Here is a 12,850-nt window from a genome sequence, read left to right as displayed (position 1 = left end):
TGGACCGGATACACCGTAGGAGAAAGAAATTTATCAGGTAAACATAAATTCTGTTTTCTCCTACATTGGTGTATCCGGTCCACGGCTTCATCCTTACTTGTGGGAACCAATACCAGCTTTAGGACACAGATGAAGGGAGGGAACAAGTCAGGTAACCTAAACGGAAGGCACCACCTTTCTCCCAAAAATAGCCTCTGAAGAAGCAAAAGTATCGAATTTGTAAAATTTGGCAAACGTATGCAGTGAAGACCAAGTCGCTGCCTTACAAATCTGTTCAACAGAAGCCTCATTCTTGAAAGCCCATGTGGAAGCCACAGCTCTAGTAGAGTGAGCTGTAATTCGTTCAGGAGGCTGCCTTCCAGCAGTCTCATAAGCCAACCGGATTATGCTTTTCAGCCAGAAAGACAGAGAGGTCGCAGTCGCCTTTTGACCTCTCCTCTTGCCAGAATAGACGACAAACAAGGACGATGTTTGTCTGAAGTCTTTAGTTGCTTTTAGATAAAACTTTAAAGCACGAACCACATCAAGATTGTGTAACAGACGTTCCTTGTTAGAAACTGGATTAGGACACAGAGAAGGAACAACGATTTCCTGGTTGATATTCTTATTGGAAACCACCTTTGGAAGAAAACCAGGTTTGGTACGTAAAACGACCTTATCTGTATGAAACACCAGATAGGGTGAATTACACTGCAAAGCAGACAATTCAGAAACTCTTCTAGCAGAAGAAATAGCTACTAAAAACAAAACTTTCCAAGATAGTAACTTAATATCTATGGAATGTAGAGGTTCAAACGGAACCCCTTGAAGAACTGAAAGCACTAAATTTAGACTCCATGGAGGAGCCACAGGTCTGTAGACAGGCTTGATTCTGACTAAAGCCTGTACAAACGCCTGAATATCTGACATGGCTGCCAGACGCTTGTGTAAAAAAACAGACAGAGCAGATATCTGTCCCTTTAAAGAACTAGCTGACAGACCTTTCTCCAATCCTTCTTGGAGAAAAGATAGTATCCTTGGAATCCTAATCTTACTCCATGAGTAACCCTTGGATTCGCACCAGCAAAGATATTTCCGCCATATCTTATGGTAAATTTTCCTGGTGACAGGCTTTCTAGCCTGGATCAGAGTATCTATAACTGATTCCGAAAACCCACGCTTAGCTAGAATCAAGCGTTCAATATCCAAGCAGTCAGTTGCAGAGAAACTAGGTTTGGATGGTCGAATGGACCTTGAATTAGAAGGTCCTGCCTCAAAGGCAGCTTCCATGGTGGAACCGATGACATATTCACCAGGTCTGCATACCAAGTCCTGCGTGGCCACGCAGGAGCTATCAGAATTACCAAAGCCTTCTCCTGTTTGATCCTGGCTACTAGCCGGGGGAGAAGGGGAAACGGTGGAAAGACATAAGCTAGATTGAATGACCAAGGCGCTACTAAGGTATCTACCAATGTCGCCTTGGGATCCCTGGACCTGGACCCGTAACGTGTAACTTTGGAGTTCTGACGTGACGCCATCAGATCCAGATCTGGAATGCCCCATAGCTGGGTCAGCTGAGCAAAAACCTCTGGGTGGAGTTCCCACTCCCACAGATGGAAAGTCTGACGACTCAGAATCCGCTTCCCAGTTGTCCACTCCTGGGATGTGAATTGCTGATAGATGGCAGGAGTGATCCTCTGCCCATTTGATGATCTTGGATACCTCCCTCATCGCCAGGGAACTCTTTGTTCCCCCCTGATGATTGATGTACGCTACAGTCGTCATGTTGTCCGACTGAAATCTGATGAGTTTGGCCTCCGCTAGTTGAGGCCATGCCTGGAGCGCATTGAATATCGCTCTCAATTCCAAAATGTTTATCGGGAGAAGAGATTCTTCCCGAGACCATAGACCCTGAGCCTTCAGGGACTTCCAGACCGCGCCCCAGCCTAAGAGGCTGGAGTCGGTCGTGACAATGATCCACTCCGGTCTTCGGAAACTCATTCCCTGAGACAGGTGATCCTGAGACAACCACCAGAGGAGTGAGTCTCTGGTTTGCTGGTCCATCTGAATCTGGGGAGACAAATCTGCATAATCCCCATTCCATTGTTTGAGCATGCACAGTTGCAATGGTCTTAAATGAATTTGAGCAAAAGGAACCACGTCCATTGCCGCAACCATTAGTCCTATTACCTCCATGCACTGAGCTATGGAGGGTTGAGGAATGGATTGAAGAACTCAACAAGTGTTCAAAAGTTTTAAATTTCCTGACCTCTGTCAGAAAGATTTTCATTTCTACCGAGTCTATTATTGTTCCCAGGAAGGGAACCCTTGTGAACAGGGACAGAGAACTTTTTTCTATGTTCACCTTCCACCCGTGAGACCTTAGAAAGGCTAGAACAATGTCCGTATGAGCCCTTGCTTTGTGAAAGGACGACGCCTGTATTAAAATGTCGTCTAGGTAAGGTGCTACTGCAATGCCCCTTGGGTCCGAATGGTTTCCATTTTGAATGATGGAACTCTGAGGAATTTGTTTAGGATCTTTAAATCCAGAATTGGCCTGAAAGTTCCTTCCTTTTTGGGAACTACAAACAGGTTTGAGTAAAATCCCAGTCCTTGTTCTGCTGTTGGAACTGGGTTTATCACTCCCATTTTTAAAAGGTCTTCTACGCAATGTAAGAATGCCTGTCTCTTTATCTGGTCTAAAGATAAGCGAGACATGTGGAACCTTCCCCTTGGAGGAAGGTCCTTGAATTCTAGAAGATACCCCTGAGAGACCATTTCTAGTGCCCAGGGGTCCGGAACATCTCTTGCCCAGGCCTGAGCAAAGAGAGAAAGTCTGCCCCCTACTAGATCCGGTCCCGGATCGGGGGCTACCCCTTCATGCTGTCTTGGTAGCAGCAGCAGGCTTTTTGGCCTGTTTACCCTTGTTCCAGCCTTGCAATGGTTTCCATGCTGGTTTGGGCTGGGGTGCGTTACCCTCTTGCCTAGTGGCTGTAGAGGTAGAAGCCGGTCCGTTCCTGAAATTGCGAAAGGAACGAAAATTAGACTTATTTTTAGCTTTGAAAGGTCTATCCTGTGGAAGGGCATGGCCCTTTCCCCCAGAGATATCTGAAATAATTTCTTTCAACTCTGGCCCGAATAGGGTCTTACCCTTGAAAGGAATATTATGCAATTTTGTTTTGGATGACACATCCGCCGACCACGATTTTAGCCAAAGCGCTCTACGCGCCACTTATGTGAAACCAGAATTTTTCGCCGCTAATTTAGCCAACTGAAAAGCGGCATCTGTAATGAAAGAATTAGCCAACTTCAGGGCGTGAATTCTATCCATGACTTCATCATAAGAAGTCTCCTTCTGGAGCGAGTTTTCTAATTCCTCAAACCAAAAAGCAGCTGCAGTGGTTACAGGAATAATGCAAGAAATTGGTTGAAGAAGAAAACCTTGTTGAACAAAAATTTTCTTAAGTAAACCTTCTAATTTTTTTATCCATAGGATCTTTGAAAGCGCAACTGTCTTCTATTGGTATAGTTGTGCGCTTAGCTAGCGTTGAAACTGCCCCCACTACCTTAGGGACCGTCTGCCACGCGTCCCTTCTGGGGTCAACAATGGGGAACATTTTCTTAAATATAGGAGGGGGAACAAAAGGTACACCTGGCTTCTCCCACTCCTTATTCACTATATCCGCCACCCTCTTAGGTATCGGAAACGCATCAGTGTGTACTGGGACCTCTAAGAATTTATCCATTTTACACAATTTTTCTGGGACCACCAAGGGGTCACAATCAAGAGTAGCTAGGACCTCCTTAAGTAGAGCGAGGAGGTGTTCTAGCTTAAATTTAAATGCTATGGTATCAGGCTCTGCCTGCTGAAAAACTTTTCCTGTGACAGAAATTTCTCCCTCAGACAGGCCCTCCCTCACCGCCAAGTCAGACTGATGTGAGGGCACTACAGATAAATTATCCTCTGTGTCTGCTTGCTCATTTTCTGTATTTAAAACTGAGCAATCACGCTTCCTAGGAAAAGCTGGCAGTTTGGATAAAAATGCTGCGTGAGAATTATCCATTACTGCTGCTAACTGTTGCATAGTAATAGCAATTGGCGTGCTAGATGTACTGAGCATCGCTTGCGCGGGCATAGCTGGTGTTGACACAGAAGGAGAGGATAGTGAGCTATCCTCACTACCTTCAGCTAAAGAATCATCTTGGGCTATATCTTTAAGCGTGATTGTACGGTCCTTAAGCTGTTTGGAAGCTATGGCACACTTCACACATAAATTTAATGGGGGAACCACCTTGGCCTTTGAACATACAGAACATAGGTTATCTGAAGGGTCAGACATGTTTGACAGACTTAAACAGATCTTCAATGCAATAAAAATTATTTTTGACAAAAACGTTACTGTGTCTTTAAATAATAAAAGTGCACACTTTATTACTAAAACATCAAAAAACCATCAAATAAACATCCGATTTTAATGAAATTTTCACCACAGTGTCTTAATGCTTTGAAAGGATTGCACACAAATTTTCAGACCAATTAACCCCTTAATGCCCAAACCGGAGCTAATAACAGCAATTTACCGGTTAAAAACACTACAGTACTATGCTACAGCTTCCACTGTGGCCTTTACCTTCCTTAGGGATTATTTTAGTTGGAAATAAGCCTCTCTGGAGTCTTTTCTGATGCCTCTGGACTCCCCACATGAAGCTGCATGAACTGCCTAAGCAAAACAACTGCGCAATTGAGGCTTGAAAATGAGGCCTCCTCCCTCTTCATTCCAGAGTGGAGGGGCCTTTCTGACTAGAACAGGTGTCCAAATAAGTGACAGGCGCAAAATAAAACCCCAAAAGTGTTTTAAAGTCTGAAAAAACACCTTATTTATAGTGAAAACATGCTAAAAAGCAATCGATTTAGCCCACAATAGTGTCAACCAGCATAGAGCCCTTAATATAAGCCATAATTTTATACAGAGTCTAAGAAAAATGGCTTACCTATCCCAGAGGGGATTGCTGACAGTCTTCTAGCATTACTAGGTCTTGTTAGAAAAATGACTGATCATACCTGAAGCAGTTAAGCCTGCAAACTGTTCCCCCCAACTGAAGTTCTCTGGTTTCAACAGTCCTGCGTGGGAACAGCAATGGATTTTAGTTACTGGTGCTAAAATCATATTCTTCTCGGCAGAAATCTTCATCACTTTCTGCTGCAGAGTAAATAGTACAAGCCGGCACTATTTTAAAATAAACTCTTGATAGAAGAATAAAATACTACAACTAAACACCACATACTCTTTACCACCCCTGTGGAGATGCTACTAGTTAGAGCGGCAAAGAGAATGACTGGGGGGGCGGAGCCTGAGGGGAGCTATATGGACAGCTCTGCTGTGTGCTCTCTTTGCCACTTCCTGTAGGGATTGAGAATATCCCACAAGTAAGGATGAAGCCGTGGACCAGATACACCAATTTAGGAGAAATAATTCCAAAATTACCTGTAAACTAAATCCTAACCTAAGTTACAATTAAACCTAACACTACACTATCAATAAATAAATTAAATACAAATACCTACAAATAAATAAAAATAAATACACTAACTAAAGTACAAAAAATAAAAAAAGAACTAAGTTACAAAAAATAAAAAAATAATTTACAAACATTATAAAAATATTACAATTTTAAGCTAATTACACCTACTCTAAGCCCCCTAATAAAATAACAAAGCCCCCCAAAATAAAAAAATGCCCTACCCTATTCTAAAATAAATATTGAAAAGCTCTTTTACCTTACCAGCCCTTAAAAGGGCCTTTTGCGGGGCATGCCCCAAAGAATTCTGCTCTTTTGCCTATCAGCCAATCGGAATTAAGGTAGGAAAATTCTGATTGGCTGATTGAATCAGCCAATCAGATTCAAGTTCAATCCGATTGGCTGATCCAATCAGCTTGAGCTCGCATTCTATTGGCTGTTCCGATCAGCCAATAGAATGCAAGCTCAATCTGATTGAATCAGCCAATCAGATTCAAGTTCAATCCGATTGGCTGATTGGATCAGCCAATCAGATTGAGCTTGCATTCTATTGGCTGATCGGAAAAGCCAATAGAATGCGAGCTCAAGCTGATTGGATCAGCCAATCGGATTGAACTTCAATCTGATTGGCTGATTCAATCAGCCAATCAGAATTTTCCTACCTTAATTCCGATTGGCTGATAGAATCCTATCAGCCAATCGGAATTAAGGTAGGAAAATTCTGATTGGATCAGCCAATCAGATTCAAGTTCAATCTGATTGGCTGATCCAATCAGCTTGAGCTCGCATTCTATTGGCTGTTCCGATCAGCCAATAGAATGCGGGCTCAATCTGAATGGCTGATCCAATTAGATTGAACTTGAATCTGATTGGCTGATTCAATCAGCCAATCAGAAATTTCCTACCTTAATTCCGATTGGCTGATAGAATCCTATCAGCCAATCGGAATTCGAGGGACGCCATCTTGGATGACGTCCCTTAAAGGAACCTTCATTTGTCAGGAGTTCGTTGTGGAGGAAGATTGTTCCGCATCGGCGGGATGAAGATGGAGCCGGAAGAAGATTGAAGATGCCGCTTGATAGAAGACTTCAGCCGGATGATGGACCTCTTCAGCCCCCGCTTGGATGAAGACTTCAGCCGGATGATGGACCTCTTCAGTCCCCGCTTGGATGAAGACATCGCCCGGATAGGAGGAAGACTTCGGACCCTCTTCTGGACGGATACCCGGCGTGGTGAAGATAAGGTAGGAAGATCTTCAGGGGCTTAGTGTTAGGTTTATTTAAGGGGGGGTTTGGGTTAGATTAGGGGTATGTGGGTGGTGGGTTGTAATGTTGGGGGGGTATTGTATGTTTTTTTTTTTTACAGGCAAAAGAGCAGAATTCTTTCTAAGGTAAAAGAGCTTTTCAATATTTATTTTAGAATAGGGTAGGGCATTTTTTTTATTTTGGGGGGCTTTGTTATTTTATTAGGGGGCTTAGAGTAGGTGTAATTAGCTTAAAATTGTTGTAATATTTTTATAATGTTTGTAAATTATTTTTTTATTTTTTGTAACTTAGTTCTTTTTTATTTTTTGTACTTTAGTTAGTGTATTTATTTGTAGGTATTTGTATTTAATTTATTTATTGATAGTGTAGTGTTAGGTTTAATTGTAACTTAGGTTAGGATTTATTTTACAGGTAATATTGGAATTATTTTAACTAGGTAGCTATTAAATAGTTCTTAACTATTTAATAGCTATTGTACCTGGTTAAAATAAATACAAAGTTGCCTGTAAAATAAATATTAATCCTAAAATAGCTACAATTTAATTATTATTTATATTGTAGCTATATTAGGTTTTATTTTACAGGTAAGTATTTAGTTTTAAATAGGAATAATTTATTTAATAAGATTTATTTTATTTCGTTAGATAAAAATTATATTTAACTTAGGGGGGTGTTAATACATTTATTAGAGTAGCGATGAGGTCCGGTTGGCAGATTAGGGGTTAATAATTGTAGGTAAGGTAGCGGCGACGTTGGGGGGGGGGCAGAATAGGGGTTAATAAATATTATGTAGGTGTCGGCGGTGTTAAGGGCAGCAGATTAGGGGTACATAGGGATAATGTAGGTTGCGGCGGTGTGCGGTCGGCAGGTTAGGGGTTAAAAAAATTTAATAGAGTGGCGGCGATGTGGGGGGACCTTGGTTTAGGGGTACATCGGTAGTTTATGGGTGTTAGTGTACTTTAGAGCACAGTAGTTAAGAGCTTTATGAACCGGCGTTTTCCCAGAAAGCTCTTAACTCCTGGCTTTTCTCTGCGGCTGGAGTCTTATCGTTAGATTTCTACCGCTCACTTCAGCCAAGACTCTAAATACCGGCGTTAGAAAGATCCCATTGAAAAGATAGGATATGCAATTGGCGTAAGGGGATCTGCGGTATGGAAAAGTCGCGGCTGGAAAGTGAGCGTTAGACCCTTTCCTGACTGACTCTAAATACCAGCGGGCGGCCAAAACCACCGTTAGGACCCCCTAACGCTGGTTTTGACGGCTAATGCAGAACTCTAAATCTAGGCGTTTGTATTTTACATTGTATATCGTTTTTAGATAACCACTATATAGTGATTTTAAGAATACTATTATTTAGTATTATGTGACCGGTCACTTAGATTTATTTTACATAGTTACCAGTATATGGCGTTTTATTACCTACTTGTTAAAAATCTCCAAATTTATGCACCTGTCTAATTTTGTTTTGATGCATATTGCACATTCACTACTGAAATATTACTGTGTCCTTCAGTTATTTGATAGATCAAAATGAAATTGCTGATCCAAACACCCAATTATTTATAAAAATCATGGAAATTGTCAGGGGTGCCTAAACTTTTGCATACAACTGTATATATATATATATATATATATATATATATATATATATATATATATATATATATACACACACACACAACATAAATGAGTGAACAACTGTTCAATATCACTCAAATGTCAAATGATTCAAAAAATGTATCACTCTATAATTATTGCATTACTTCTAAGTTTTACAGTAGGGTATTTGCTCTTAAAGGGACAGTATACACTAATTTTCATATAACTGCATGTAATAGACACTACTATAAAGAATAAGATGCACAGATACTGATATAAAAATCCAGTATAAAACTGTTTAAAAAATTACTTAGAAGCTCTCAGTTTAGCTCTGTTTAAAAGGTATTTGGAAAGCCCACTGCAAGTGGTAAATATCAGACACTCCCCCCCCTCCCCCTTCTTTTGCATATGAAAAGACTCTTTACACAAACAGGAGCAAGTTGGAGAAGGTAGCTGACGGTATTCACATAAAACTCTGGGGCTTGATTAGGAGTCTGAAAATCAGAGCAATGTTATTTAAAAATAAGCAAAACTATACATTTTATAAAAAATACAACTTTATGGGCTATATAAATAGATCGTCTACAAAACATTTATGCAAAGAAAAAATTAGTGTATAATGTCCCTTTAAGTAAAATAAAAAACTAACAGTTTAGATTTACTATAATAAATATACCACAGTAGGAACTAAATTCAACAAAGGTCAGTACACCTTTCATTACTGAGATTCAAATCTTATTTTTTCAATACTTTGTATGTCCATATTTATTTTTAATGTCAGACTCAATCCTCCTCGGCATGGAAAATACCAGTGTTACACAAATTTTTAAAAAGATGTTCTGCCATTCTTCAGAGACACATTTTTTCAGCTGCTCTTTACTGGAGGGATTGTGTGGCTCTACCTTTCACTTTCAAATACCCCAAATGTGTTCTGTTGGATTCAAGTCAGACATACTTGACCAGGTCAAAGTTTTCACTTTCTTCTTCTTTAGAAATTCTTTGTGTTATCATGCTGGAATATTCCTCTTCTGCAAAGCTTCTGGAGACTGAGAGTCATCTTGTCAGACAGTATTTCGGTATATCTACAAACATTCATGGTGCCATCTATAAATGTCATCTCCTCCAACATATTTTGCACCCATGCAGCTCCATATCATCACATTCCCACCTCTGTGCTTTACTGTTGGGACTATGAATTCACTGTAATAATCCTGGCAAAGTTCACGCCAAACATGCTGGACTCCATTGGTCTCATCTGACCAAATAATGTGCTCTTAATATTCATCAGGTTTCTTTCTATACTGTTTAGCAAAGTTTAATCTTACAGTTTTGTGCTGAAGAGCAAGGTTTTTTTCGTTGGACACCGTCCATAGTGGTTGACATTATGCAATGACCTTTGCACGGTCTGAGCTGTCACAGAAACTCCAATTACCATTGATAACCCCTGAGCCAAGTGTGAAGCACTTGCCTGTCTTTCTTTCAGAGCTAGATTGTGAAAGTAGAGTACGGTCTGTGGCGTCATTTTAGGATGGGCACTGAGGCTCTGAGAAGTGGTCCCGAATATGGTCAATATGTGTTTTGACTGATTTATAGTTGGTCAGTAATCTTCATGTATTCTTGTATCTTTGTCAAGTCTCACAATCAGATTTTTCATAGCACACAGGTTCAAAATTGAGAACATTCTGGTGTTCACAGGTCATTTTATAACCATGTTCATGCAATTATGCTAATTGGAAATCACAGGTCAACTCAATTTTGTTTCAATGATCTAACTTGTGTGTCAGTGATCGCTGGTGTTTTCATGTTTGTTGCATTGAGTTTCTACTTTAGGGACCTGTATTTTCAATATAGTATTTTAAAGTATTTGCTTTTTATTGTTCATAAAATACTCTACTTATCAACTTAGAAATAATGCAATTATTGAGAGGAGATACGAATTTTAATTATTTTGACATTTAAAGGGCCAGTAAACCCACCAAATAATCTTATATAATTCTGCACATAGTGCAGAATTATGTAATAGCTTAGCGCCAGCTTTCTAAAGCAAAGAATTTTAGATATTTTCCTACGAAAATGAATTTTACATTATGCCGCTCCTGGCTCTACTGAGTGGGTCCTAAGCAAATCGGGCACGCCATCCAGTCACAGCACGCCGGCTCGCTCCATTAAACTGAATGTAGCTCTCTCCCGCTACCAGACCAGGGTAGCGTTATGTAAAATTAATTTTGGTAGGAAAATATCTGTGCAATACTTTGCTGTAGAAAGCTGGCGCTAAGCTAATGTTATATAATTATGTAACATTATTTGGTGGGTTTACTGGCCCTTTAAGTGATATTGTGCAGGAGTCAACTCATATCTGTTCTGTTGCATACTATATAAATAAATGTGTGTATAGATGTACATAAAGAAATGTGTGGGTGTATATTTATTTTTTAGTGGAATGCCCTAAAATTTGAATGCCTAGTAACTTTCGTGTGTGTATGTGTATATATATATATATATATATATATATATATACACACATCCCTACACAGGGGGTGTACAACCCCAACTCCTAACCCTCTTCGAGCTTTGTTTATGCTTCTGCTCCCTGATGGACTAGTCTGTCATTGTATTTGGCCCAATCATGGCGGCTTTTATCATCTTTCCCTGTCACGCAGTGTATATACCCACAACAGTGTTACACATCTATGCATGGTACATGGACGAGCCATATATTGCGCACTGCGCTCCCTCTCACTAACCTGGGGTACAAGAAGTCAGCGCTTCCGGTCTTTGCGTTCCACAACCCGGAAGCGAGCAATTTCCTTATGCGTTCCACGCTGAAACGCATGAATTAGCTGCACTTTATCCACTGCTCTCCCTATAACTGATATTTTGGTTGATTTATTTCATCAGCAGTATTCACTTCCTGGCGTGGACTGAAAACGTTGTATAAATACTTAATATTGCTTCCTGTGCGTTCCACTGTCTACTTCACTTCCGGAGACCGAGGATTTGCATTTTCCCGCCGAAATTAGGGTGTCAGTCAATTAAATTATTTACGGTGATTGGCTACAAGTAGTTAAAGGGCGGAATGTATGAAACCTCTTAGGTATCGAGTGAGGCGGGAAAATGGCAAATTGGAAAGTGTGCAAGTTGTAGATCATGGTAGCGTTAGCACGAAATATTAGTAACAGTTACAGTAAATGACATAACCATAAGGAGACATCATGTCAATACGTCATAGCATTATCTGCTCTGTGAAGATTTCGACGGCTCTGAATACAAGAAGTTGATTTTTTTCTCTCCTTTTGGTGTCAAGTGAATCAGACATTATTAGGGATGTAGCATCTAAAAAAAGTTAAATAAAAGTGATTTTTTTTTCCTGTCAATATTTTATCTTTGAAGGTGATAACAGTTAAAATGTGCAGACAGCTGTGACCGTATACAATCACTTATCTACCAATATTTTTAAACCTGGCAGGCGGTTTGGCGATGGGACGTTTTATTTTTCAGGATTCATGTTTCCATAATGTTTTGGCCTAAGTCTTATACATTCAATATCACTATTATCCCAGAATTCAACTAAGTTAAAGGGACATTAAATAAGCACTAAATAAACCATTGCTTGAAGATATATTCACAACCAACATTAGCCTGAGAATAATTTGTACATGTGTTTGTAAAAATTATATTAGTTAAATATTGAGAAAATTAGGGTAAAGTTAATGTCTATAAAGCAGTGGGTGCCGCCATATTGTAACTTAGGTTACCTTTTCTGCTGAGGCCAATTAGGAATGGTTATAAATGTCTTTAGAGTGTGCAGCCAATGACTGTGGCATATAGCTGTGTCTGCACTTCTGTGTTTAACATGAATTGGAAAGTCCACAATATTCAGAATTAAATAACGGTAAAGGATAACAAAATAAATAATGAAAGTATATTGCAAAGTTGTTTTACTACATATTAATATCTTTAGGTGTTTAATGTCCCTTTAATAAAGGCATAAACAGTGGTGACAGGAATAATAGGAGTTTTCAGTCTGTTAAAGTAGAAATTTGGTTTGCTGAGAATTTTCATGGGGAAAAAAAATATAAAAATTTACATCGATTTTTGCGGACTTGATGCTTCAAAAAAGAAAAAGATGAGAAGAATATTTTGTGACGCATGGAAATTATATGAAACTCAAATATTAGTGTCCATAAATAAAGGTTTATTGGAACACAACAACTCTCATTTATGTATTGTTTATGGCTGCGTTCGCAATTCAATGTCCGAACTAAGTAGTTGCGTCAGAAACGGTATGTCATGCTCTCATTACTTTTGCACTGTTGGTCAGTGCACTACAAATTACTTAACACAAAATTAATAACAGAGGAAAACAACATTTGGAAAATTTGGAAATGTTAAAACAGAATCTCATCACAACTGAATTTCTTCAGAAAAAATAAAAATAAAATGAACATGAGCCTGCAGCCCAAGTAAGTCTTCGAGTGGCTCATTTG

The 12,850-nt window shown here is 39.6% G+C and overlaps 1 protein-coding gene across 1 annotated transcript in view; it reads right to left on the bottom strand.

Annotated features, from left to right (window-relative positions):
• MEN1 (menin 1) overlaps window positions 1-11,292 on the bottom strand; it is a 41,222-nt gene extending 29,930 nt beyond the window's left edge. The window contains exon 1 of the mRNA XM_053719983.1: window positions 11,108-11,292. The gene's annotated coding sequence lies outside the window, so the exon portion shown is untranslated. The remainder of the gene's footprint in view (window positions 1-11,107) is intronic.
• Between the last annotated feature and the right edge of the window lie 1,558 nt (window positions 11,293-12,850).

The sequence above is a fragment of the Bombina bombina genome, chromosome 7, assembly GCF_027579735.1.
Source record: "Bombina bombina isolate aBomBom1 chromosome 7, aBomBom1.pri, whole genome shotgun sequence".
NCBI classification, from domain to species: domain Eukaryota; kingdom Metazoa; phylum Chordata; class Amphibia; order Anura; family Bombinatoridae; genus Bombina; species Bombina bombina.
The sequence above is the reverse complement of the archived record's forward strand: the minus strand, read 5'-3'. Positions and strand labels throughout refer to the sequence as shown.